Source organism: Microtus pennsylvanicus, chromosome 14 (genome assembly GCF_037038515.1).
Source record: "Microtus pennsylvanicus isolate mMicPen1 chromosome 14, mMicPen1.hap1, whole genome shotgun sequence".
Lineage (NCBI taxonomy): Eukaryota > Metazoa > Chordata > Mammalia > Rodentia > Cricetidae > Microtus > Microtus pennsylvanicus.
This window is the reverse complement of record NC_134592.1, coordinates 58,479,173-58,505,154: the sequence shown is the minus strand read 5'-3', so window position 1 is coordinate 58,505,154 and position 25,982 is coordinate 58,479,173. Positions and strand designations below refer to the sequence as shown.

The 25,982-nt window shown below is 43.3% G+C and overlaps 1 long non-coding RNA gene across 1 annotated transcript in view; it reads left to right on the top strand.

The window, feature by feature from the left end:
• Window positions 1-25,982, top strand: part of LOC142835124 (uncharacterized) — a 101,275-nt gene that overhangs the window by 63,358 nt on the left and 11,935 nt on the right. The window contains exon 2 of the long non-coding RNA XR_012907750.1: window positions 194-348. This is a non-coding gene — a long non-coding RNA (uncharacterized LOC142835124). The remainder of the gene's footprint in view (window positions 1-193; window positions 349-25,982) is intronic.

Genomic DNA, 25,982 nt, shown 5'->3' with positions numbered 1-25,982 from the left:
CCAAAAGAAAGGGACCAGGGATTGGCAAAACTGGGCAATGGGGTACTCATCCTTGGTAGAGATGATTAATTATGTCTAGTTTTGCACATACATTTGCATGCCTCTTAATATAACATATGCAAATCCGTCTTTAATAGCATGACTTGTTTGCCAATGTTGAATACTAACTGTAAATAATTTCTATTTTCTGTAGTGTTTAGGAAACTTCAATATGGCATTTGCTGGCAAGCTGCTTCTATCTTCTGGATTTAGCAACATATGAAGCAATCATCACAACAACATTTTTCACTTACTACTAACAAAAGAAGTCTAGACAACAATTTGTGCTTGCCTACAAAAACAAAATAGGTAAGATGTGAATAATTTAAATTTGTGAAAAAATTTAACAGATGGTCTAGTTTCCAGTTTTTGTTTTCTCTGTGGAGGTTCTTGCTTAGACAGAGCAACACAGATCATTAAAAGTTTTCCTTCGTATTGGAAGATCCTTTTTACCTTTTCTGATGATGTCATCAACAGCAAACACAGGACGGAGAATAAGATGAAGACGTAATAACCAACAGTCAGTGACTGGAGGTGCTGGTCCCTAAGTACTTACTTGTCACCTTCAGCTGCCAGACCAGTGTTCCGAATCTATAGAGGAGCTCAAGAAACTCTGGCTTGACGTGGAGACCATGTGTCCCACCTCCAGAGTTTCTGGTAGACCAGGAATCCCCCTACTCTCCCAAGGAGCCCAAGGATTTCAATACTGATAGCCCTCAAGAATACATGTAGCAACACTGCCTGGTTATATTAGGACCCTGAAACTCAGTGTGATTCTAAGGTCAGCATCGCAGCCTGAGAGTTTGGTAGATATGTAGAATTAAGGACCCATCCCAGGCCTGTCACTTTGAGTCTGTGCATCCAAGTTTCAAGAGAACTGGGCTCGCCAGATATCACAGAAGAGGTGATATCTTTCTTCTTTGCATCTACTAATCTAACATACACAGACACATACACACACACACACACACACAAAGGTGGGGGGAGGGAGAGAGAGAACTTCCTGCAGCCTCACCCTTTTAAATACCTGGTATGTTTATGGTGTGTCTCCAGACATACTGAGTTGGAGACTGCGGGGAGGGTTCAGCCCTGTGTGTTTCAGCACATCCCATCCCAGCTGATTCCGTTGCACACAGAGAACTGCTGGCCTAGTCAATGTTGTAGCTTGCAATTTAACACAAAGATGACTGGACTGCTTCATATATTCTAATGGAATACCAAGTCAACGTCATCAGCTGAATGACCATACAACTCTACTGCCATTTCCCTAGACTCAGTCACCCTTACAATATCTCTACCTCCTGCTGCTTAGGCGGAGAGGATGTCTTGACTAAGGCAAGTGTCAGAAGCCATGATCTCTTGTCGTGACTGAGGAGAGGCCAGGGTCCTAGAGTGGTATGGGCAGCCGTATTAAGTAATGGTATCAACAGATTAGTTTCAAATGAGCAATAACTTCATGATCTGAATATTTTGGAGATTACAAGTTAGTACACATTACTTTCTGGAGAGGGGCATCACAGGAATGGTGGGAGTGAAAGCTCCAAGGTTAGATGTTTCTCAGAAGAGAGCCCCAGAGCAAGAACTCACAGTGCAGTGTGGTTTTAAAAAAACAAAAATTCCACCACCAACTAGCTCTACGTTAGAGTGTTTCCTTCTTTCTCTGGTCCCTGTCCAAGTCATGTAGCTCTGTTCTCTGCCCATCACTCTCTCCTCAGTGTCTGTCTTCTATACTCCGTGTCCCTCAGAGTCTTTATCCTCCCTTCCCATCCAAATCTCTTTAATGAAGAGATCCACCATAGCTTCCAGGGCTGCAGATGGGGTGAGTTTCCATGCGAACCGCAGTAAAGGAAAGTTCTTGTTGGCACCGTTGATTTTCCCGTTCTCAGCTGTGTTATTCCTCTACTTCTCCCTTAAAATATGAGTGTTGGCTGCAGATTATCCTCATGCTGTTTCTCTGTGGACCTGGAGTACTAGTCTGTCAGAATGTCAGTATACAGAACCACTGTCAAGCGAATTGGCCGCAATAAGCAAGGCTGTTAGTTAAGAAATCATCTTGAGTGTGAACTACAAGGGCAGTGGAAAGCATCTCTGAGTCGTTAATGAAGGAGAGCGGAGCTAACACAGTCTTAACACACTTTGATCTTGTGCCTTGTTAGATTTCTCACTTTTAATAATTGGGGCCAATTATTTATCCTAGGATTCCGGGATCTATCTTGGAATACTTAAAACATAAAATCAGGTTCATTTTGCTAATGTCATTTGTTGAAATGCCTATCTATCCCCTTTCTTCTTCTAGATGATATACTCTGGACTAACTTTCTTCTTCAACTCTTTATTACAGTTTGGTTGAAAAATGAACCCTTTGAATATTGAAAATAATTGGCAAATAATCCTATCAAATAAATTTCATGAAATTTCTTGTTGAGTTGTCTTGGACATAATCATAAAGAGATTGAGCACATAAAGAAGACATTTATCTCCTTGGAATTTTTAGTCTTTTTTGAATTATACTAAACAATGGCTCAGAAGACAAAAATATCACCTCAAATCTAATTATCAAAAAACAATTTATCTTCTATGAGCATCTCAGTCATCTTATGCCCGAAGCCACTTTCTCACCTCATCTTCCTGTCTGAGATGTGGCCCTTTTGTGTGTGTTAGCATTAGGAGAAACCTTTTAGTATACGGTGGGGGTCGGGTGTAGTAACGCAGATTTACCATTTTCCTATCATTTCTTAACAGCACACTTGCCTGTAGCAGTGTTAGTGGAATGGTAGAAACTTGGTCTGGCGTGTGTGTGTGCGTGTGCGTGTGCGTGTGTGTGTGTGTGTGTGTGCATGTGTGTCCTTCCCTCTGTGCAGTGACTCAATGTCACAGAGCTGTTTATATGACAGAGTTGGGGGTTTCCCTGGCCTCGGCGTCTGCTCTTGCAGAGAGCTTACAAATTGGAGGCACTCAGAATAAGTGGTGTCATTAGCTGCTATAAAATGTCCTAAGGGTATAGGAGTGATTTTGAGCTCCAGTATTTCAGGAAGAGAGGCTGACATAGGGGCTCAGGTGTCCAAGGGCACTGGGACCTGGCAGTAATGCTGAAAGGTGACCTTGGCTAAATCACTTGACCTTAGCCAGTCACCTTTGCAATAAGGTAAACATATTTATTTCACTTCTATTGAAATGTTGCCGGTTGCCGGGGCAATATTTGCCAGGCACATTGAAATCTTATTGCAGATTTGTTTTAGGTAAGGTTTTGCAGAAGAGTATTTCACGTAGGCCTTTCCGCATCTAAGATCCTGTGTCATAGAGGAAATGATATCTGGCTCTTCAGAAATTAGATCTTTTGCAACTCAAGTTAAAAATTGCTTTCATAATTTAATTAGTATTTTATAGGCTAGGCTTGTGTTATTTTCTCATCAAATTATGACTCATCAAAGCTAAACACAGCACCCACCTGAGTTTCTTCTATGCTGTTAGGCACCGTTGGGCTTCCGGAACCTCCGAGGGTTTGCATATGAGAGAACATTGAAGGTAAGGAACACACTCTGCATTGCTGCTGTCTAACTGCTGAAATATGACTAGTGTAAGTGAAAAACGTAATTTTAAACTTACTTCATCATATTCAGTTACATTTAAAAATAATCAGATGAGACAGCGCATGATGTTACACACCTGTATTCCTACCTCTTGGGAGGCTGCAGCAGGAGGATTGTCCTTGGACCATGTTTAAAATGTAAATAACATACGTTTTGATTGACGGTAAAATGAACGGTCATAAAATTATTCCCGATCATCTAACTATAAAGGGGCATGTAAAGCAGTGTTGTTTTGGATCCAGCGTCTTAGGCTGAGTCCTGCTGGACAGAGAAAGGGAACAAGAAAAGGCAGGATATTCCTGGGTGAGGAGGTAGGAGAGCACTGAGGGAGAAACAAGAGCCTGGTGCTGTTACTGAACAGTTAGGCCGTCGGTCCTCCTGATGGGAACTGGAGGTCCCCATGGCAGTCCAAGAGGTAGGAGCAGGTTCCGGAAGGTTAAGCAACTTTTCTGAGATCACAGAGCTAATGAGCAGCAGCCAGTCTTTTAGAATTTAGCCCTTCCTTTAGATGCCATGTTTTCTAATCACCTCATGCCACCAAGATGGTTAAGAATCTGGACTCGGGATTTATCCAACTTTTGTCTCATTAGTTGATGACCATGAGTATCTCCAAGTCAAGGACTGAAAAAAGACGCATCATTCAAAGTTGCTGGGCTCGGATTGTATGAGAAATTCTACAGCGCACCTGGCTGTGTCCGGCTTGTAGTAACAGCTCCGTCCGTCTTGACTCAGGCTTACTGTCAGAATAGACAGGAGAAACGAGAATGGGCATTAATCAACCAACCCAGCTTCTTTAAAATGAGGATTGACATTCTAGAACAGTTAGAAAGGACACCTCTTCCGGGTGGGAAGAGGGGAGCCAGACTGGAATTCTGGAGCCGGGCGGAGGGCTCTGAGAGGCACTGCTGTCTTCACTGGGGCTGGAGGCTCACATGAACAGAGAGAAGCAATATGACTTTCTTTCCTCTTAGAAACAAAAGCAATGTCCTGGAACTAGCTCTTGTAGACCAGGATGATCTTGAACTCACAGAGATCCATCTACCTCTGCCTCCCAAGTGGGGACAGGCTCCAAAGCCACAGAGAAACCCTGTCTCAAAAAAAACAACAACTAAAAACAAACAAACAAACAAAAAGACAAAAGCAATGCACACGGATCAGGGATCATCTGAAAATCTCAGAAAGAGACAAGGAAGAAAACGTAACCTTCTGAAATACACATTAAGGAGAGGATGCTTGTTGGTATGTTGGTGTACAGCCTCCCAGTTTTTCACGTTTTCATCTGTGTGTGTCAATTCACTCTTCCATGTACAGTGTTGACCTACAGAAAATTCATACTTTTGGACTGTTATCTTTGACACCCACACAGTTACACTGTTTTCAAAAAATCTCCGTTCCTGGACTTTATCTCCAGTCCCTCCTCAAGGTCGTATCACAGTCCCCGGTGACCACAAACCTATTTTCTGTCGTGTGTTTTTTCCTTTGCTGGCCTGTTGTGGGGATGATTCACACAGGGTGCAGTCTTTTGAGCCTTTCACTTAGGAAAAGGCATTCACATTTCATCCCTGATGCTGTGTGAATGAGTAATTCGTGTCTTTGTATTGCTAAGTGAGAATCTCATTGCAGAGATGGACCAAAGTTTGCTTCCATGTCAAAGAGCAACACTGAGTTGTCTCCAGTTTAAAAAAAAAACTGAGAAAAAAACCTTAAAATGATAAAATCGGTGTTTTCTACGGAAATGAGTTTTTATTTCTCTTGCATAATATCTAGAAACAGAATTGCAAAATACATGGTTAGCTTTATAAAAATGTAAGCTGTTTTTTAGAGTGGCTCCAGCAATATTTATTTCCACCACCACCAACAGGGTTCTGTTGTTCCACACACTGAGGCACATGCACCGCCACACACCTTATCCATGTTGAAACACACACTGAAGCACACATACCACCACACACCTTATCCCTGCTTTAAGCTACTGTGATAAGTGTGTACTTGTACATCACTGAGATTTTAATTTCTTTAATAACTAATGTTGTTGATACCTTGGATACTTTCACTTTTCTTCAAACAGAGAATATTTTACTTGTTTCCTATTCGTTTGCATTTCTGATTTTTACTGTTTTGTGTCTGCTAAGGCCTTCAGTAGTGAGAGCAGACACCCTTATCCTATTCTTGCTTCTAGGGAGAAAACATTTGTTCTTTCAGCATTTAATATGATGCTTGCTGAAGGTTTAGTGTAGACACATTTATCGCCTGAAGCCATTTTTATTTATTTTTATTTTTGCTTACTAAAAGCACCATATATAGATATTAAGATGATCATGTGTATTATATCGACAGATTTCCCAGTATTGAGCCAGCCTTGCATTCCTAGGCTAAATCTTACTTTGCCATGATATACTATCCTCTTATATGTGTTGTATTTGATTTGTTGTGTATGTTTAAATAAATATATTTAAATATATGTATATATATGCATACACTGATGGGTAATCTTTTCTTGAAAATTCTTTATTTTCTTAACTTTAGAAGAAATAGATGCTTAAAATAAAACCTCATTAAGGCTGAAAAGATAGCTCAGTGGTTAAGAGTACTTGCTGCTCTTCCAAAAGACCTGAGTTTACAAACACCAGTGTTGGGCAGCTCCCAACTACTGCAACTCCAGTTTTAGGGTATCTATCAAATTGTTCTGGCCCCCATTGACACCCATACACATGTGGTACACACACAAAAACAGACACACACATCAGCAAAAAATGAAAGGAGAGAAAAGATATTTTTGTGTACTTCAGTAGATTTACTTTTCTCTGTTTCTTTTGGTGTAAGAACACACACAAGTATTGTGTGTATTTTATTTCAAGTTCACTAGGTTCAAAATCTGGGCTAAGAGATGAGAAATTTCCAGTCCCCGTGCAGCAGCCCTTCTAATTAGCTGATAAAGCCTGAGAAAATCAGCTGCAACTTTGACAGAACGTGAAGGGGACGCTGTTCTGTGTTTAAAGGTCATTATGGATGCCAAGAGCGGAAAGGAAGGAATCTTGAGGGTTTCTAGCGCTCTGCCGCGAGCATCTTAAGCCTCCATCAGAGAGCTTAGATATTTGTAAAGCAGGATTTGTGAGGATAGAGATAGGGAGAGCATCAACAATCTTTTGGTATTTTAATTTTGAGATGCGTCTTCCATAAACAAGTAAGCTTTTTCATTTCTTAAATAACAAAAATGAAACATGAATATTTTCTAAGTGTCTGCTTCAGACTTAATTTTAGAATTCTAAAAGTCTCGATTTCAATCCCCCACCCCCTGGCCCCAGTTTTGCTTTAGGAGATTCAAGCTGGGTGCCCTTCACATCTTCATGAAGGCATGCTCTGTTTTATATGTGGGACACAGCCCAAGATAATGGCCTATCTTACCAGAGGCCTCATGGCTACTAAACATTTTTTTTTTCTGGTGACTTTGTTTGCTCATTTGTTAGGGTTTTCAGCAGGCCAGATTCGGGCTGCAGGGGACATCCTCCATGCCCTGCACTGAGTTAATATGATTCTAGGTCTCTCAAACATTTGTATGAGAGGATGAACTTGGATGTTTGCATTGTTCCCCCTGTTTTATACTCTCCTCGCATAGACCACAGCTGAGAGTTTGAGAGAAAAGGCGCTCTGGGCAAGTGGAAAGTGGTATTGTCATGTTGCTACTGGAGCTGACTGTGGGAGCCAAGAAAATAGGACAGAGAAAAAAGGAAGTAAAATAAGTCCTAGGGAAACCTTCTCCCTCAGAGGAAGGAAAGCAAACACTGAAATATTGCTTTCTCCTGGCTGCTTATTAAAGGGGAAATTTGCCTACCATGCTGCAAGAGTCTTTTGTTCGTCCTTCTGCTGATGTGAGGCGGCCAGCCTGACGCTGGTTTTTGTATACACAGCCCTTCTGACAGGGAACTTCACCGGCTCTGGGTGCAGAACGGTTTCAGCATGTCTCTGACTAGAAACGATGTTGATTTGCTTTAATCGGCCAATAATTTGAACGCGAGCCAGTTCTCAGAAACAGTTCTGCAGAGTCAGCCCTTACTTGTGACATATCTGAAGTTGTTGTTTACATGAGGGTCTTGTTCTATTTCGATAATGGACTGACACATGTAAGATAAAGTGATCCTTGAGCATGTTGTGGAACTTAACGTGGTTTTGTTACTTTTAGGGATGTTTAGATTAAGGGATTTAAATCAATCAACTAATACAAAACCTTGAGTTTAGCAGTATAGAATTGTAATGATATATTATGCAATGCAGTACCCCAACTTCTATTTTCATAAGTCCAAGGTTGTTGATCTAAATTACAATTATATAATTTCTGTTATTATTACTAGTGATTGGTATAATTTGACTAATTATCGCCTAAACAATGGAAGTTGGCTCTGACTCAAGCTGCCACAAATGGTTTTCTGTGTGAGACAGACAAGGGAACAGTGCTTTTTTTCTCTTGTCACTCATCGGGACGCTGTGATTAATCATAAATAGTGGACTGGGGGCAGCAGAAGTATAGAGAACTTCCTTTATTTTCCAAGATCATCTTTCTTGGTTGGGGTAGAAGGCAACCCTCCAGAGAGAAATAAACGTCTGTGTTTAGGGAAACATCATTTGGACTGACTAATTGGAAGGTGGTGGAAGAAAATCCCACAGGAAATGGTCTGGAGCCTGGGACTCTTAGAGTCAATACTCTTCTTAGGCCTAGCAAACACTTCTTTTAATGGCATAAAAATCCATTTGAATTGAAAGTACCATCTGCCTAACCTTCTAATCTGACCACAGGTTCAAGAATAACCATTACCCAATAAGAAAATAATAATAAAATGATTTGTGAACTATAGGATGGCCTTGTAGTCAGTAAGAACATGATTACTAATGGGGGTGATTTTGAAAAAATACTTGTATTTTTAGGAAATTTAAACATTACATGGTTCGTTACAATCTTTTTAGCCTTTCCAGGGTTTTCCAGCAACTTCCTTGTCTGTTTTCACCTTAAGCATCAAATAAACTGAAAATCCAAGAACTTGGTCATTGTCACTGTGAGAGGCATGAGATCTGTGTGAGAGCAGATAATAAATAAACCGCCACGCTGAGTAGACCTTAGGAGAACGGTGTGCTCTGGCTGGCTGGCTCCTTAAGATACTTGTATTTGCATACGTTTCTGGGATTCCTTAGCATCTCTACTGGGACTAAAACTCTTTGATCCCCAAACATGAAAGATGAACTATTAACTGCTAACGAAGTAATTCTGGGCCAAGCTTTCTAGTTAGAGATTGCTGGCGTTCAGGCATTACGCTGGCCTGCCCTTGGGGACCTGGCAGGGTGTGACATTACCTACAGCCATTCGCTGTGCACTTATGCAACATCCCCTCATAAAAGAGACCACAGCTAACCCCACCCTTTCTTCCTCCCAACCCAGCTCCAGAGACCAGCCTCGCTCCCTTCCCTCCCCCCCCCCCCCACCTCCAATACACTTTCCGCATGAGTTCTCTTGTATGGTGTAACTTTCCTTACCCCTGTGCTGCAAAGCAGTAACAGAGATCAGAGCGTGTTTCACGCAGGTACATCAAGGCAGTTGTGTGAGTATAAATGTGTCTTATGGTCACTTCTTGTAAGCAGAGCTTCCCATTTTCCTCAACGCCTGACATGAAGCCTTGGAATCTGCTCATGGAAACCATTAATTCAAGTCAGGGGAGATGTTGCTTCTGTGGATGAACTGTTTGTCCTGCAAGCGTGAGGACCAGAGTTCAGATCCCCAAAACCCACATAAAGTGGGCTGCATTATATCTGTAACCTAGCTTGCCTGTGGGGAGGCAGAGGCTGGAGAATCCCTGGAAGAGGCAGTCCAGCTAGCTTAGCATGTAGAGTGATGAACAACAGGAAGCCCTGTCTCAGACAAAGGGGCCCAAAACCTGTCAGAAATTAGATAATTAAATTTCAAATGTCAGGCCAAGTTGCACTGCAGTGATTTCTGAAAGTCGTTATCACAGAAGCTTGGAGTCTATCCATCTTCTTTTTGTCTTGGTGGCAAAGCTGTGCCATTTCAGTTCCTTTCAGTCTCCCAGGACTGTTTCATCCACTTCAAAGGAAGAGGGAAAACATGAAGGCACAAAATGCCCTAGTCAGTATCCATCTACCCTGCTCCCCATCGGTGGCTCAGCTTCAGATCCGAATTCATGTTCTGAATTGTGTGTGGATTACACATTACAAGCTGGAATTCTTTTTTTATAAGTCAGAAAATAAAGTCCAGTTCTTGGCGTTTTTAGGTCATAGAATTCTCGGATGCTATTAAAGATTAGTAGGGAGTATTTTAGAAAATGTACTCTTGACCTAAAAACTAACCTTTTCATTTTAATTTTTGAGCTTCTCTTCTAAGGACATAGTCTGTAGTGGTACTCTGTTGTTTCGGGGAAAATATCTTATACCTCTTGGATGCTATGAAATCAAACTGAAGAAGGCAAAGTCAATTTATGAACTCTCCAAATCTTGTGAAGGAAATCTCTAGCAAAGGCTTAGAAAAAGTGTATTTATCCGCATGGAATATGAAAAATAATCTCAGTGTGCTTTCCTAAGTGACTCTGCTTTGCTGTATAAGCTGTGGGAGCGTATGACTGCATCGAGTTTACATTAGATGATGCTTTGGGGAATGTGGGATAATTGAAAGATTTGAAGATGAAGCTAGCACCAATTGAGTTGAGGAGTCCCGTTTTAAATAAGATCTGTTAAATTATACTACAAAGTATTGAAGAAAATATTGCATACTATCTAGCTGTGAAATCAATGTCTCCCTGAACATTACTGTAAGCAGAGTATCTCAACTTAATTCATAGCTAAGTGAATCGGTTTCTTCATTTCTGATGATTCAGATTTCCCAGGCAGCCGTGTGTCTTTTCATACCAAATTCTTTAACCAAATTCTCTTGCCAGATGGTTGTATATGAAGAAGCATAGTCATGCCTCCTAAGGAGGTGTTACCAAGCCATGGACAGAGGAATTGCTCGAGGGAAGTAAATGTGAGCATGATTCTCTGAAAGTGCAGGGATGCACTCCGTGACTTCCCTCATTGATGGAAGAGGGTCGTCTTTCTATCTGTTGTTTCATTGGTTAAATAAAGAAACTGCCTTGGCCCTTTAATAGGACATAAAATTAGGTACAGAACAGAATGCTGGGAGAAAGGAGCTGAGTGAAGGAGTCACCATGATTCTCCCACTCCAGACAGACGCAGGTTAAGATCTTTCTTGGTAAGTCAGATCGTGGAGCTACACAGATTATTAGAAATGGGTTAGATCGATATGTAAGAGCTAGCCAATAAGAAACTGGAACTAATGGGCCAGGCAATGTTTAAAAGAATACAGTTTCCGTGTAATTATTTCAGGGCATAAGCTAGCCATGTGGGCGGCCGGGTGCCAGGAACGCAGCCCCGCCGTTCCTATTACAACACCTCATTGTGGTAGAACCATGTAGTTCTTCTTCTGGGGTTCTTCATTCTCTTCTGTAACTGTCATTTCATTTGAGGGACTCATTTCACTTGTTAAGTTTGTCCCCGTGGATACCAGCCATCCAGTATGCCACACTATGGCCATTTATCCAAGCCATAAATCAGCAACTCTTAACCCATGATTTTAATATCTGGAGCATGTTAATATAAACCAAGAGCTATCTTTAGTTCTTTAAAAGCTAACTCAAAATAGCTTTCGATTTCAAGAAGCCATTGAAAATAGAATGGATGATTGGACAATAACTTGATTTGTAAGATTTAATATACTGTATTCGAAGTATTCCTGGGCACAGATGCAATTACCTGATTGAAGGAACTGGTTGCTAAGCAAACAACTGAATTGCCTCAAAGATGTAACTAAAGTTATAGCTGCTTTCATCTTCGGGTGCCCATTTTCTTCTTCCAGGCCCATGATATTTTGCTGTTATCAATTAATAAAGAAACTAAATTCTGCTCCTTACATCTCACCACCAAAATGTTTCATCTCTGTGGATTCCTATTTTAACAATCAGCCTTCTCCTGCCAAATCCAATCCCAGGCCTGGAATTTTAGGAACTCTCCATTTTATAGTAAGCATAAAGTAACAAAGGTCCACAGACTTCTGAGCGATTCTGTCTGTTTCCGAAATTGTTGGCCCCAGAGCCTGACCTAGGACGGGGCTCGACCCCACCAATGTTGTACTTGATTCCATCTACACCAGAGCCTCTGCAAGGCCTGGCTCATAGATCTCTGAATGCACAAGAATGTAAAGAATGCTGCTTTGAGAACTGGTTTGGAGATAAGGCTATGGCACTATTGCTCAGCCTGTGAGTTGAGAATGGCTGATGTCACTGAGGTGTAGGTTCATGTCATATCTAGTATGACATGTCTAACCCCAGCACTAGGTAGGTGGAGACAGGAATATTGTGAATTGTAGCTAGCCTAGGCTACATAGTGATGTCTTAAAAAAAAAAGTAGATGTTTTTAGATCCTTTCCCATACTTAATAAATCTAGATCTTTAAGGATGGACACAGAAACATGTACTATAAACCAGCTCTCAGGGGTGATTTTTATACAGATTAAAGTTTATATCTATAGGCCAAGGATGTGTGTTTTCTAGAATGTTATTTAATGTTTTAGTTCGGCATAAATGTAGTCTAGTCCCATTTGAGGAAGGTGTATTGCTTTGCGGTAGGTTCTAAGGTGTGTACAGAGGAGGTAGGCGGCCACAGGGAAGAATGTTGAGTCTGATTCCCATCGAGGCTCGACCACCTTTCTGTGTAGACTTGAACAAGCTACAGAATACCTGGGGCTCCAAATTTTCTTTGAATAATAAAATAAAATAAAAGTAGCATTAATGATAATGCTACTTTTGCAGGATTGCTGAGAAATAATAGCTCTGAACTACCTGGCAAGTGTTGGGCTTGGCGAGTTAAAGTAATGCAGCTAGTAATTACTGTCATTACCTGAAACCCCATCACAGCCATTTTCCCATCGCTCCGTTCACCTTGGGAAGTGGGACTATGCCGAATTCTAGATTGTTTCCGATCTAACTACCAATTGTGGCTTATTTCCGTCCTTTGCTCTTCCTGCCTTCTGCCCTGGCATCCTGCCTGCTTACCTCTTGGCTATTTCACTGTTCATCAGTCTCCTTAAATAGGAGGGGGGAAGGGGAAATATGAAATGCGTTTCAAAACATCTATTTTCCTCATGTTATTACTTCTGGCCAAAGGTTGGTTAAAAGGAAAGGCTGAGTCACTGTTCAAAATATTTATTGTGTTTTCTGGGAGTTCAATCTACCTTTTAAAAGACAGGCTGTGTCCCAGCTCCTGTATAATGAAGACATGGTGGTGGTTCCCTTGAAATATGCTCACTTTAAAACAGAGCTTTTAATAAAATTGCCTATGATGAAGAGATACTTTTAATCTTGTTTCTTTCCCGACATTTTAGGGAGACCAAAAAGATCCAGTTTAAGGGAACTCATTAAGATCCAAGGGAAAAAGAACTGCGTTTGAAGTAGATCAGGTTCAGCCTCCCTGATCCTGCCCTTCAGCAAGCTGACGTAGGGTTTGGGTCAGCAGGCATGGACTGTGTGTGGACAGGGTCCTAAGGGAGTGGGGCTCCTCGGTTTGGTCTCTAGCCTAACGAAAGCTAGCACACCCACCCCACCCCAGTCTTGATTGTCATGTGACTGCCTCCAGATTGGGTTTTTTCTTTATCTAATGCTTTGCATCCAGGAGCTTGATCCTGGGGATCTGATGAACCAAATGAGAGAGAGCCCCAATTGCACTTACAAGAAAAGAAGTCTCGGGGGTAACAAACCACATTACCACACAATGATGGGTGTGGCGAGGGGGCAGTGTGTCTTAACCACTGGGAGGCACAGTGCACTCCGGCAGGGGGGGAGCTGGGTAGCTTTCTGCATGGTTCATCTCTTTCCCCCACTGTTCTCTTGCCAGAACTGGGTTCTGTCAACATGCCAGCCCTTGTCCCTCAAGTGGACGAGAGAGCTGGCTGAGATGACTGCGGAAATCAATGGAATGGAATGGAGCATTTAATAACCATTTTTTGAGTAAATGTATGAATTAGAGATCGGGATTAAATGGTGTTTGTTGAAAGGAAGAAGAAACGCGGGGTAAGATGAAGAGAAATCATGAAATAGTAGTTAGCTTATTTGGACAAATCTGATTATTTGAAGGATGCACGCTTCAAAACAAAGAAGTCTTGTTTTGTCTTGAACTGGAGACTGGACCCAGGGCTTCACATATGCTAGACCAGTGCTCCACCACTGAATTGTATTCCTGTTCCCTTTCATTTTTGAGATCATGTTCACTTAGATTTTTTTTTTAAATTAAAAGCGTATAGGATCCCTGGTACTGGATCATCCTAACCAGGTTTTGGGGTCTTCACTTGGTAATAACAATGCTGATGACTGATTGGCTTGGGGAAACAATTATAACAATAATAATTGTAAATATATAAGAAAACAAAAACGACAACACCTACTGTTTGTATAGTACTTGTACCATGCAGGTTATTGTTTCCAATTTGTAAACATTAGTGGGTAGCGGGAATAGCATAGTGGCACTTTGTCACAGTGTTGTGAGGCTTGGTAGAACCGATAGAGCACTTTGAGGGTATTCAATTATGGGAGCGCAATCTTGTGAGTAGGTCCTATAGGCACCAGAGTAGCCTGGTTCCTCTAAATAAACATCAGCCATGCTCCTGCACATACATACTCATAAGCCATGTGCGATGACTCAAAATCATTTGTGATGACCTTGTTCTTGGAGTTGGGTTACCAGTTGTAATATTTTAACTTTAATATCCCATATAGACCGTAGTTTCCTGAGAAGTTGCCAAAACCATAGATGCAAAAGACATGCATCTCTATAAATCCCCCTTTGAGTAGAGAGAACGGCAGCGTGCCAGCAAAGGTGAATCGGAAGGCAAGTTTTTCCAGGAAGCTCTGAACTAGTCCAACATTTAATGCATCTGCTTCCTATCTGACCCCCACTGTATCATGTCCCTTATTGCTTTAACGCATTAGCTCTAGCTCTTGAATTACTTTATTTAAGTTCAGTAAAGGCAAGTGAGATGAACGAGACTGTAAGCTGTAGTTCCCTTGTGTGTAGCCTCCTTGGAAAGGTGTGGACTGTGTGGGCATGCAGATGTGGATGCTTCAGACTCCAGCTCTGCTGACGACCTCCTGTATGACCTTGGATCACTTTCTTAACAATCAGAATGCTTCTCAGGGATGTACTGGGTGTCCTATAAGGTATTACATGGAAAAACGTTTGCTGGAATAACATGGCTTATGAAAGACGTGTACCTGTGCTATTTTCCCCATTGTCTCATTGGCTTCACCCTCTCAGCATCCTGCACAATAGAGGCAGCCTAAACTCCTGACCATCTCCAGGATAGAGTCTCAGGGCAGCTCCATGGATCTCCGCTAGACTGTGACAGCTACATAGGTCAGCATGCTCTTTACATTGCAGTAAACGCACACGCACATGTGCACACACACACACTTTTTATTCTGCTCACTTCATAGCTTTCTGCAGCCCATGGAATTAACTCCTGGTTGAAGCATTAAAACCTTGCTCATTCAGCTTTAGATTATTGACTTATTTTTCTTTAACCTTGCCATGACCTTTCATAACTCTGTGGATATATAAAATGTGTGTGTGTGTGCGCATGCACACGCACGTGCATGCGCATGTGTGTGTGTTTGTCAGCCTAAAATACCCTTCATCTCTTCACTAAGTGAATATTGCGTGAATATTCCCTATTTCTTCTTTCATGCTAAATCCCGATCAGTATCTCCTTTATAGACATCTCTGGATAAAGCATCCCTGGGCTGCCTGGAGCTAAGTGGGTCATCCATTTCCGCATCTTCCCAGCTTCCGCAGCTCTCAATGATCCTATCCCAGCAGCAGTGTGTGCCCAGTGAACTACAAACACACCCAGTGGTGCAGCTTTCCAAACTGGGAGATTGAGTGAGTACTTAACATCTGTTAATCTTGTGGGTTTGTTCAGAGGATGAAGACAACGTCATACCTACCTGAGTATTAACTGAGACAGTCTTTGTATAGCACCTAAGACAATGCTCTAGCGTGGTAACTGTGGTCCCAGGTTCAGAGGATGAAGACAACGTCATACCTACCTGAGTATTAACTGAGACAGTCTTTGTATAGCACGTAAGACAATGCTCTAGCGTGGTAACTGTGGTCCCAGGGCAGCAGGCCCTCTTCTGCCGTCGAGTGAGTTCTTTGCAGTCTGTCCTTGTTGGACTGTGTCTGGAGTGTCGATCCCCAAGCCCAGAGCCGAACAGATATTTAATTCACATTTGTTGGAAGAGAAGAACAAAACACATAAGCTTTCATCTATATTAACAAAGAAAATGTTAAACTAAGCAATATTTTTGGATGTTTCACTAGTTATCCTTTTAGTTAGTGCTTGGGTCTTCTATTTTATGACCACAGAAGGCCAGTGTTGCCCAGCCCCATCCTGCTGTCTGCTTCTGCTTGAAGTTTAGCACTCAGTTTTTTCAAACAAGCATTGTGTTCATTGTGATGAACCAGCTCCTTTTTTTTCTTTCTAAAACTGGACTTTCACAGTGGGTGCCAAGATGGGGGATTCAGTTCTAGGGCAGGTGATGGGGAGCCAGTTAATCTGGCCAAGTTTATGATGTGACATCCTAATCACTGCTTGTGTGTTAGGCGCTCCAGAATTGTTCTAGCACTTTCTTTGTCTTTCTAGCTTAGAAGAGGTTAAAGGGGCGACAGGGAGGAGGCTAAACGGGGGCAGTATGCACGACACGCCTGAATTGTCTCATGCAGTGTCTGGCATGTGGGAGATGCCCAGCAAATGCTGTTTCATGTCTCATCCACATTTATTTATGACACTGTTTTATTCAGGCTCGCTTGTTTACAAATGTGTCTATCCTTCTACAGTGTGCGCTCATACAAAGCAGGGATTTGGTTCTAGCATCCAGTACTCTGCGTGACACATCATGTATAATGTATGTTTATGGAAAGCAGTCGGGAAGGAAAGACAGGGGAGAAAAAGGAAAGAGACTGGAAGGGAAGGAAGGAACCGAGAACTAGACAAACCTGAGTACACGGGACAGAAAGTCTCACACTCTGCAAGTTGTTATGTTTTAGTTACTTACCTTTGATATTAACTCCAATAATTCTGAGAAGTTATAGAATTCCACAGATATATTTAATCCTGACAAGGCTGAGTGAAGAAAACTTAAATCTCCTTTTTGTTTTATGCCAATGAACTAGCATTACTGAATATAAATTGATTGTCAAAAGTTTAAGAAAAGCGCGATAGGGCTGTGAGTCTGACGGTCTGCGTCATCCGTGTCCACAGCACGTGCGGTGTGTTGTCACACAGGTCAGCACACTTAGGTACTTAGAAAACTCTGCAGTCTGCAGTCTGGTCGTTCTGCGCCCTCATCGGTGATGTGGCTCAGGGAAAAGGCCTGCACTTCACGCTTCTTAACTGACATGTTTGTCACACGGAACAAGACGATCCTATCCGTGTGAGGTAAAGTTGCAATGCAGTGCACAGCAGTCAGAGAAGCTGCATAATTTAGAGTTTGGAAATATTGCATTTGCTACCAAGGAAAGAGCAAGGAAGCTGGAGCTGCGGCGGTCTCAGCCTTCCAAGGAGACCTCTCCTCCCCTGTCTCTAACATGCGCTGCACACCCTTGGCTCCTCGTCTACCTGCTTGAAGTTACCATTCTTTGCTCTAACTCTTGATAGATACCTGTTATACATATTAGTTATTTTTATTGCAATATAAAAAGTTTTAAGTAATATAAAAACAAAAGAAGCAACAAGTTATTCTTTACTAGCTCCTCACCCTTCCCTCCAACTCAATCCCCCTCCTCTCTAGTTGGCGTGTTCCAAGCCTTTGCCTGCACGTTACATGCACAGGTGTGTGCAAGAATGAGGGCGGTGCCTGCCCGTAAGGGAGGTTCCATCTGTGCCTGTTAGTAAGCAGCAGGCTTTTTTGTACTCGTTCTTTATCTTAGACGTCTTTCCAGGTCAGCATACAGGCGTGAACCCCGTTCTTTTTATTAGCTATGTAGTATTCCAGACATTTCTATGGCTAAACGCTTCCTCTTCCAGGAAGAGTGAGTTTGTTTCGCCCTTTTAACCAATGCAAGTAGTGAAGCGTGAAGCTCGAGTTTGTGTTCCCGCCTCTCCAGGGACTGCCACACGAAAGGGCAGGGCCATTCTGAGTGCCACCTGGAAGAGTCTATCTCAACACTCGAGGCAGTCCTTTGTCGTTCTTCCCTCTGCTGTATAAGGATTGTTCTGCCTGAACTGATCTTTGAAGCACAGTGAGATGCCATTGTAAAGAAACCCGAGTGTCTTAAATGGAAGGGGAACAAAGGAAAAGTTGTGCCACTTCTGATAATTCGATCAAGAAGTTGAAATAAATCCTCATTAGGGGTTTTCTTCTCAAAGGGGTCTGCTTTAAAGTCCCATTCAGCTTAGGTTTCAGGTGCCTTCATCTCGTATCAGATTCAAAGAGAGCTTAACCAGCTAAATGAGTTCAACCAGTCAAACTCATTTCAAAAATTATCCCATAGCATAGATATAGGGCCAAGTCAAAATAAGGTGACGTGGATGAGACAGCAGCTATCCCTCCATGTTGAAGCCCACAAAGTGAACGGGGTTAAATCTAATGTGCCCTTTCTAATTGTTTCCTCTTCTGAGGGAGGGTCAGAGAACAAACATCATTTCCTCTGTGTTTGAGAAGGGGAGAGATCCAAAAGTTCCACATTTTTAAGTGTTGAGGATGAAAATTTTAGTATGCAGCTCTACAGGTCACATTCTTAAGTTGAAAGGTCAGGGCAGATTTGGACAATGAGAAAACATCCCAGCTTCTCGAGGAGGAAATATTCACCAAGGTTGTGGAACCAAGACAGTGGTGTAGTTTCCGGGGAAAACTGTTGGATGATGAGCCTCCCTCCCACCTTTCCCCTTCCCTCTCTCTCTCCCTTCCTGTGCCTACTCCTGTACTGCGATCACATACAGGAGTTGACCTTTCTAGCATCTTTTGTTAAGCCTGTGCTACATCTTCCAAACTCAAGAGAGGTTCAAAGTGGGGAAGGGTCCGCGGAGATGACTGACTCCTCCCGTCTGGAGCAACAAAACTGAGTTGCTGTCTCCTGTAGTCATAGGTCGTCTGTCTTTCCAAGTGATCCCAGTGGGTTTGTTTATTGAGGGCTATAGAGATGACTTGGCAGTGAAGAACATTTAGTGTTCCCTGGAGAACCCGAGCTTGGTTCCCAGCACTCAAGCCAGGAGGCTCACAGCTGCATGCAGCTCTATCCAGGTAAGCTGATGCTTCTGATCTCCGTGGGAGCCTGCATCTACACACAAGTATCCACACACAGACACCTCATGTACAGAATAAAAGGGAAGTCTACAAAACTTTTCAAGAAAATTGTGAATAATGAAAACGGAATTTAATCAAAGCAAAACCAACAAGCAAACAAACAACCTCCTCTCTGTGCACGCCCTCTGTGCACGCCCTCTGTGCACGCCCTCTGTGCACGCCCTCTGTGCACGCCCTCTGTGCACATCCTCTGCGCACGCCCTCTGTGCCCGTCCTCTGTGCACGCCCTCTGTGCACGCCCTCTGTGCACGCCCTCTGTGCCCTCCCTCTGTGCACGCCCTCTGTGCCCACCCTCTGTGCACGCCCTCTGTGCACACCCTCTGTGTCCACCCTCTGTGCCCGCCCTCTGTGCCCGCCCTCTGTGCCCGCCCTCTGTGCCCGCCCTCTGTGCCCGCCCTCTGTGCACGCCCTCTGTGCACGCCCTCTGTGCACGCCCTCTGTGCCCGTCCTCTGTGCCCGCCCTCTGTGCCCACCCTCTGTGCACGCCCTCTGTGCACGCCCTCTGTGCACGCCCTCTGTGCCCGTCCTCTGTGCCCGCCCTCTGTGCACGCCCTCTGTGCCCGCCCTCTGTGCCCACCCTCTGTGCACGCCCTCTGTGCACGCCCTCTGTGCCCGCCCTCTGTGCCCGCCCTCTGTGCACGCCCTCTGTGCACGCCCTCTGTGCACGCCCTCTGTGCCCGCCCTCTGTGCCCGCCCTCTGTGCACGCCCTCTGTGCCCGCCCTCTGTGCCCTCCCTCTGTGCACGCCCTCTGTGCCCGCCCTCTGTGCCCTCCCTCTGTGCACGCCCTCTGTGCACGCCCTCTGTGCACGCCCTCTGTGCCCGTCCTCTGTGCACGCCCTCTGTGCACGCCCTCTGTGCACGCCCTCTGTGCACGCCCTCTGTGCACGCCCTCTGTGCACGCCCTCTGTGCCCACCCTCTGTGCACGCCCTCTGTGCACGCCCTCTGTGCACACCCTCTGTGCACACCCTCTGTGCACGCCCTCTGTGCCCGCCCTCTGTGCCCTCCCTCTGTGCACGCCCTCTGTGCACGCCCTCTGTGCACACCCTCTGCCGCACATCTGTTCCTCAGTCCTAGGCCTCTTCACGCCAGATTGCCTCCCTCCACAGCGCCTCTCTCAGCGGACCGCGGTCTGCTACCATAGCACTGTGAAGTGTGGTGTTTGTTGCTTACATTCATCAACGGCCGGCGGCTGGCTGTGTCTTGATTTTCACATCTCAAAGTCAGCTTAATGAGTTGGCCATCTTTAATAAATATTAAGTATTTTTTAATTATACTATTAAGTATATTTTTATCTAAAGAAGGAAACGTCTTAGCAGTCCCTACCTACTTTACATCTACATTGAAGCTGTGTTCATTTCTTTGCACATACCGAGGTGACTGCTTACGTGTCTCATGCCGGCCCATGGTGACGGCTTGGCTGCCAGCCTGCGACCCTCTGGAGAGGTGGACAGTTCTCCTCTGTCATGTGCTCTGCCATGATGACTCTTGTGCCACCACAGGCCCCAAACGACCATGGAACCTCTGGAAACCCAGCCAAAATAAAACTCTCCTCCTTGTAACTTCAGTATCTCAGGTATTTGTTATAGCCACCGAAAGCTGTCTTGCAAGGGGAAACTAGCCTAAAAGACTACTAGTCTGCAATGGCTGCTGCTTGATTATGTGGCTATCGGTCGCGCCACGGAATCATGGAAGCAGCTGTCACCTCTCACTTCATAACTTGCTGGGTTCTCACTTAGGTCATAGGAGGAGTACCAGAAGTTTGTCTCAGAGTTCTCTGATCAATTGGTCTTGGACAAACCGCATACCATTTTGGTTTGTCTAGGACATGCACTGGCTTCCCGAAGTATGCATGTGTGTGTGTGACAGAGAGAGAGAGTTAGTTTAGGTCTGAGTGCCCGTATGTTTGTTAAGATGAGCATAAGAATAAAAGTGCCTGTATCAAGATTAAATATGCTATGAAAAGTATAAAACAGTGGCATTTAGAAAACAAAGTTAAGTGTGTGCAGTGATTAAACTCAGGCAGGATTAACAACTACTTAGGGTTCAAGATTAGCATAGAAATTAATTTCCGAGCAAGCAGGTCGTCTTGTTTCATGTAATTGTTTCCTATGCGATTATGTAAAGTTGAAATTAATTGCTGAACTTTTTCCTTTTAGCTTTAAAACCTCGTAGCGCTTCTCAGCGCCTGGTTCGTGTCTGTGTCTAGAGTCCCATTTGGCATCTTCTTCATCACGCACTTCTAATCAAGGGCCTATTTATACCCTGTCGAGTTCCTGACTAGTTCCTTCTGACCCTAATTATCTCACGCAGCACTTTGCAGTTTATATCGCAGCCATTTCCTACTCGGTATATTTTAGGAAGATCCTTCTCTGCTGACTCTGCCAAGCGGTCCCGGGAAAGCGACTTGAGGAGGCCGCTCCTCAGCTTTGACTCTGCAAGGCTTGATCAGGACAGGGAGTCGACACGGGCTGCTCTGCAGAGTCACCTTCTGCGCATGCATCAATCTCCGCCTGGCAGATGGGCTGTGAGGGGCCAACCCCGCACAGGGGCCGACAATATGGTTCAGTCCTCATCCTTCATTCAGGGATGACACGGGTGAAAGGAAGAAAAGGCGGGGTGACAGAAGTCTCTGTACCACACTGTCGGCGTGGAAGCTTTCTAGGTTTAGGGCCCTCACCCGTTTTTCTCTTTCCCACTGCCTGTTAACTCCTGGACTTCCGCCTGCTTTTCTCGAACGACTTCTTACCTCCTTGTTCTAGGTGACACTTTTGGGATGTATAAGTGATAACATCTCATAGATAACCGAGGCCAGCTTCATATCTGATCCTGCTGTCTTGTCTGCCTAGTACCAGCCTTGCTTCGGTGTGAATTTTGTTATTACTTTTGGGTGAAAACAAAGCACATGATCTCATTTTAAACCCGAGAAAATGACGTATCCTGAGCCATTCTCTGGCTCCGAATTGAAAGCGACCTCCCCTGGCACATTTGATGCTCCTTTGCTCCCAAAGCATTGGCTCTCTGACTTCTTAGAGAAGAAAAAAATCTTTACTTTTCTAAATTCCTGTTTTAAAACAAAATGTGTTCTTACAATCAAGATTTGCAATGATGATATAGTGAGGAATAAAAATTATTCCTATGGCCACCTAAAATAGCCACCGAGCATTCAAAATGATCAAGAAGAGAGAGACGTATGTATGTCACTTCAATATGTATTGTGCATAGAGTCATTGGAGTATGGTACTTTATAGCTAAAACATGGCCAGAAAGGAAAAATAAATGCTATCAGTAATTCTAGGATCATATTCCTGAAGAAAACAAACATATCAGGTAGGTCTATAGATACTGACTAAAATGTAACTGTATCCTTTAATTGAGAATTAATTAATATTTGAAAACTTGCTAAAAACACTGACTAGAATCTTACTGGCTCATTTTAATCTCAAAAGTTTCCTGCAAATTCTCCTTATATAAGCAGTATTAATATAAATATTTTAAGGTAACATTTTAAAACATGGACAACCTGATACTAAAGCATTTTTGTCTTAACCATTTACAATCAAGTAACAAAATCTGAGTGTCAAGAGTCATCAGACATAAAGAATTGATTGGGGGGGATAAAATCACCTCTAATCGTTATTTCAATAGCTTACACGTTGTTACTAAGGGAGTGTAAGCAGGTTCTCTTTGCATGTTCTTTTTTAAATTTGTGTATTTTATATCTCAACTGCAGGTTCCCCTCCCTTCTCTCCTCCAAGTCCTGTCCCCCATCTTCTCCCTGTTCCCACCCCCACCCCCCAATTCACTCCTCCTCCATTTCTGTTCGGGAAAGAGCAGGTCTCCCATGAGATCAACAAAACATGGCACATCAAGTTGCTGTCAGACTAAACACCTCCGCCTGTATTAAGGCTGGGCAAGGTGACCCAGTATGAGGAGTAGGGTCCCAAAGCCAGTCAAAGAGTCAGGGCAGCCCCTGTTCTCGCTGTTAGGTGTCCACAAGAGGACCAAGCTACACAACTGTAGCATATATGCAGAGGGCCTAGGTCACTCCCTGGCTGTCGGTTCAGTCTCTGTGAACCCCTTTGAGCCCAGGTTAGTTGATTCTGTGAGTTTTCTTGTGGTGTCCTTGACCCCTCTTGCTCCTACATTCCTTCCTCCCTTCTACAGGATCCCCCCAGCTCTGCCTAAGGCTTGATTCTGCATCTGTTTTCATCAGTTGATGGAGCTTCTCTGATGACACTTGGGCTAGGCACCAATCTGTTGGTAGAGCAAGAACATCATTAGGCATCGTTATATTGACATTTTTTTCTCCAGTCATGTTTGGTTCTGTCCTAGGTCTCTGGGTCATCTACCCTGTGTTCCTAGGAATCATTTCTAGTGACAGCATGGTTCTGAACTCCATTTCTAACTTAATATGTGACCTTTTCAACAGACCCAATGTTTATAAAGCATTTCATTGTGAGCATTTCTGTTATTCAGCCCAAAGACACACAGGCACTGATTGACTAAGCTCAATATGAAGCATTAAAGATAGACAGGCTGGGGTTGGAGAGGATCTCAGTTGATAAAACGTTGATCATGAGAGCACAGGGACCCGGAGTGGATCCCCAGAACTCATTGTTTTCAAATAGTAAGAAAGCCATGCTTTGTCATTGTTTTGTTTCTATTTGTCAACATTTTAAAAAATACTGTATGGCAATTATTGTGTTTCTGAAGTGCATATGAAAATGTCAGCAACTATGGCACTGATTATTAAAACATTGGATAACTCAATATATTACAAGTATTGGAAAGGCATAATGATTTTAGCTCATGAATTCACATTAAGGTTATAATTAATTATGGGACCAGAGACTGGCCATGTGGATGCAGACATCACAAGCCACCCCGGAACAGAGGCCTTCACTCTTGCAGTGTTCACAAGAGCACTGGCCACCATGCGGGTTTTCTAAGCAGCAGACAACCTCGGCTTTTAAAGGTACATGCAGAAGACGCATTGATTTTAGTGGAGATTCTTCCCTTGACAGAAGTGTCATAGGGACATACATTTAGGCTTTCATCTTGATTCAGTCAGCAGCGCTCGACATTTTAATTTTAGTTAACATATAAAAAGAGCTACATATTAACAGACTGTCACACAAGGTTTTATTCGTATGCAATCTTCTAATCAAGGTAATTTATCTCCTAAAATGTTTATCATTCCTCTGTGATGAAACTGTGGCCAAATCTATTCTTTTAACTTTTCAGATACATCTAGTACTTATCAAAGCTACAGCCACTATGCAGTAGAATGCCAGATTCCCATATAAGAACATTTATTGACCAGTGTCTCCCTGTCATTCTCTCCGCTCTGTTCTCCGAGCCTCTGGTAACCACTGTTTGTCACCTTCTCTGTGATCCACTCTTTCAGATCCTAGGAGTGACCGAGGTCACACAGTATTTGCCTTTCTGTGTCTAATTTCTCTTCACACGACAATCTCCAGTTCTATTCATGTTATTAAAATGAAATGGATTTCATCCTTTCAATGGCCGAATAGTATTCGACTTCTCATTTGCTTCATGGTCCTTCTTTCAGTTGGTGGTCAGGGATTTCTGTTTCTTGGCTCTTTTGAATGATGCTGCAGTAAACATAAATATGAGGCTATTTTCTCAACAGGTCGAGTTCATTTCCTTTGGATTTATAACTAGTAGAGGTGTTGTGTATTATATAATAGCTGTATTCTTAATTTTTGGAAGGAACGTCATACTGTTTTCCATATGGGTGTGCCAGTTGCTTTCCACCAAGAGTGGAAAGGGCTCCCTCCCCTTCCCTACGCCCTTGCCAACACTTCTGACTTCCGTCTTTTGGAAGACAGTCTTTTTAACAAGCATAAGGTGGTGTCTCATTGATGCGCATGTTCTACAGTACTTTTGTAACAACAGTGACGAATCCCAAGTAACAAAAGTCATTTTTAGTAAAAGAGCCAAGCAGAAGGCATGATACTACCTAACCTCAAACATATTAAAAGCTGTAGTGATCAAAGTAGCATGGTGTTTGCATAAAAACAGATATCCATAGATCCAAGAAAGAAAATAGAGTGCCTAGAAGGAAACACACAAATCTGTAATGAGCTGGCCTATGATAAAGCGGCTGCAGCCATGCATTGAGGAAAGGGATTGTCTCCTACAGAAATAGTTCTGGCAAAACCGGGTCTGTGAGCAGAAGAATAAAGCTAGACATATCTCTCACCATATTTCAAAACAAGCCAAAACAAAAAACAACTCAAAATAGATTAGAAACTTAACTGTAGGATATGAAACTCATCTGAATCACATCAGACTAAAAATATTTTGCATAGCAAAGAAAACAGTCAGCAAAGCAAAGGATGGGGGACAATATTGGCCAAGTGCAGGATGAATAAGAAACTCAAAAAATGCAATTGCAAATAATCTAGTTGACAAGTGGGCATGTGACCTAAGATATTGTTCAAAAGATGTACACCTTATCAACAAGTATGAAGCAGCTCAATGTCACTAGCGCCCTGGTTTTTAAACACCCAACCAAAGCCCACAAACCCCAGCGGAATCTTAAGATTCCACACTGTCAGGATACTCCTCCTTCTTTACAGCACTGCAAGCTCATCTTCCTGTGCTCATTCCTCACTGTGTCCTTTGTGGGCTTAAAAAACACTTTCCTTTTCGGGTAAAAGCATCCATTTTACTTCAGCCCTGTGGGGCTTATTCCCCCAGATTAGTGTGCTCACGTGGTCCCATTAAATTACCCTCAGTGAGGGGACAGCAGCACAGAGTGTCCTGCCACCAGTCACATAAAGTAAGGGCGTGGCAGAGAATAGCATACAACCTCGTTGCCCTTCAGCAAACCATTTAGACAGGGGAAGGGCTTGAGTTTCCTCTGTGGGTTTGATATTCGCCTAGGAGGATGTCCCCTATCTCCATTCAAAAGA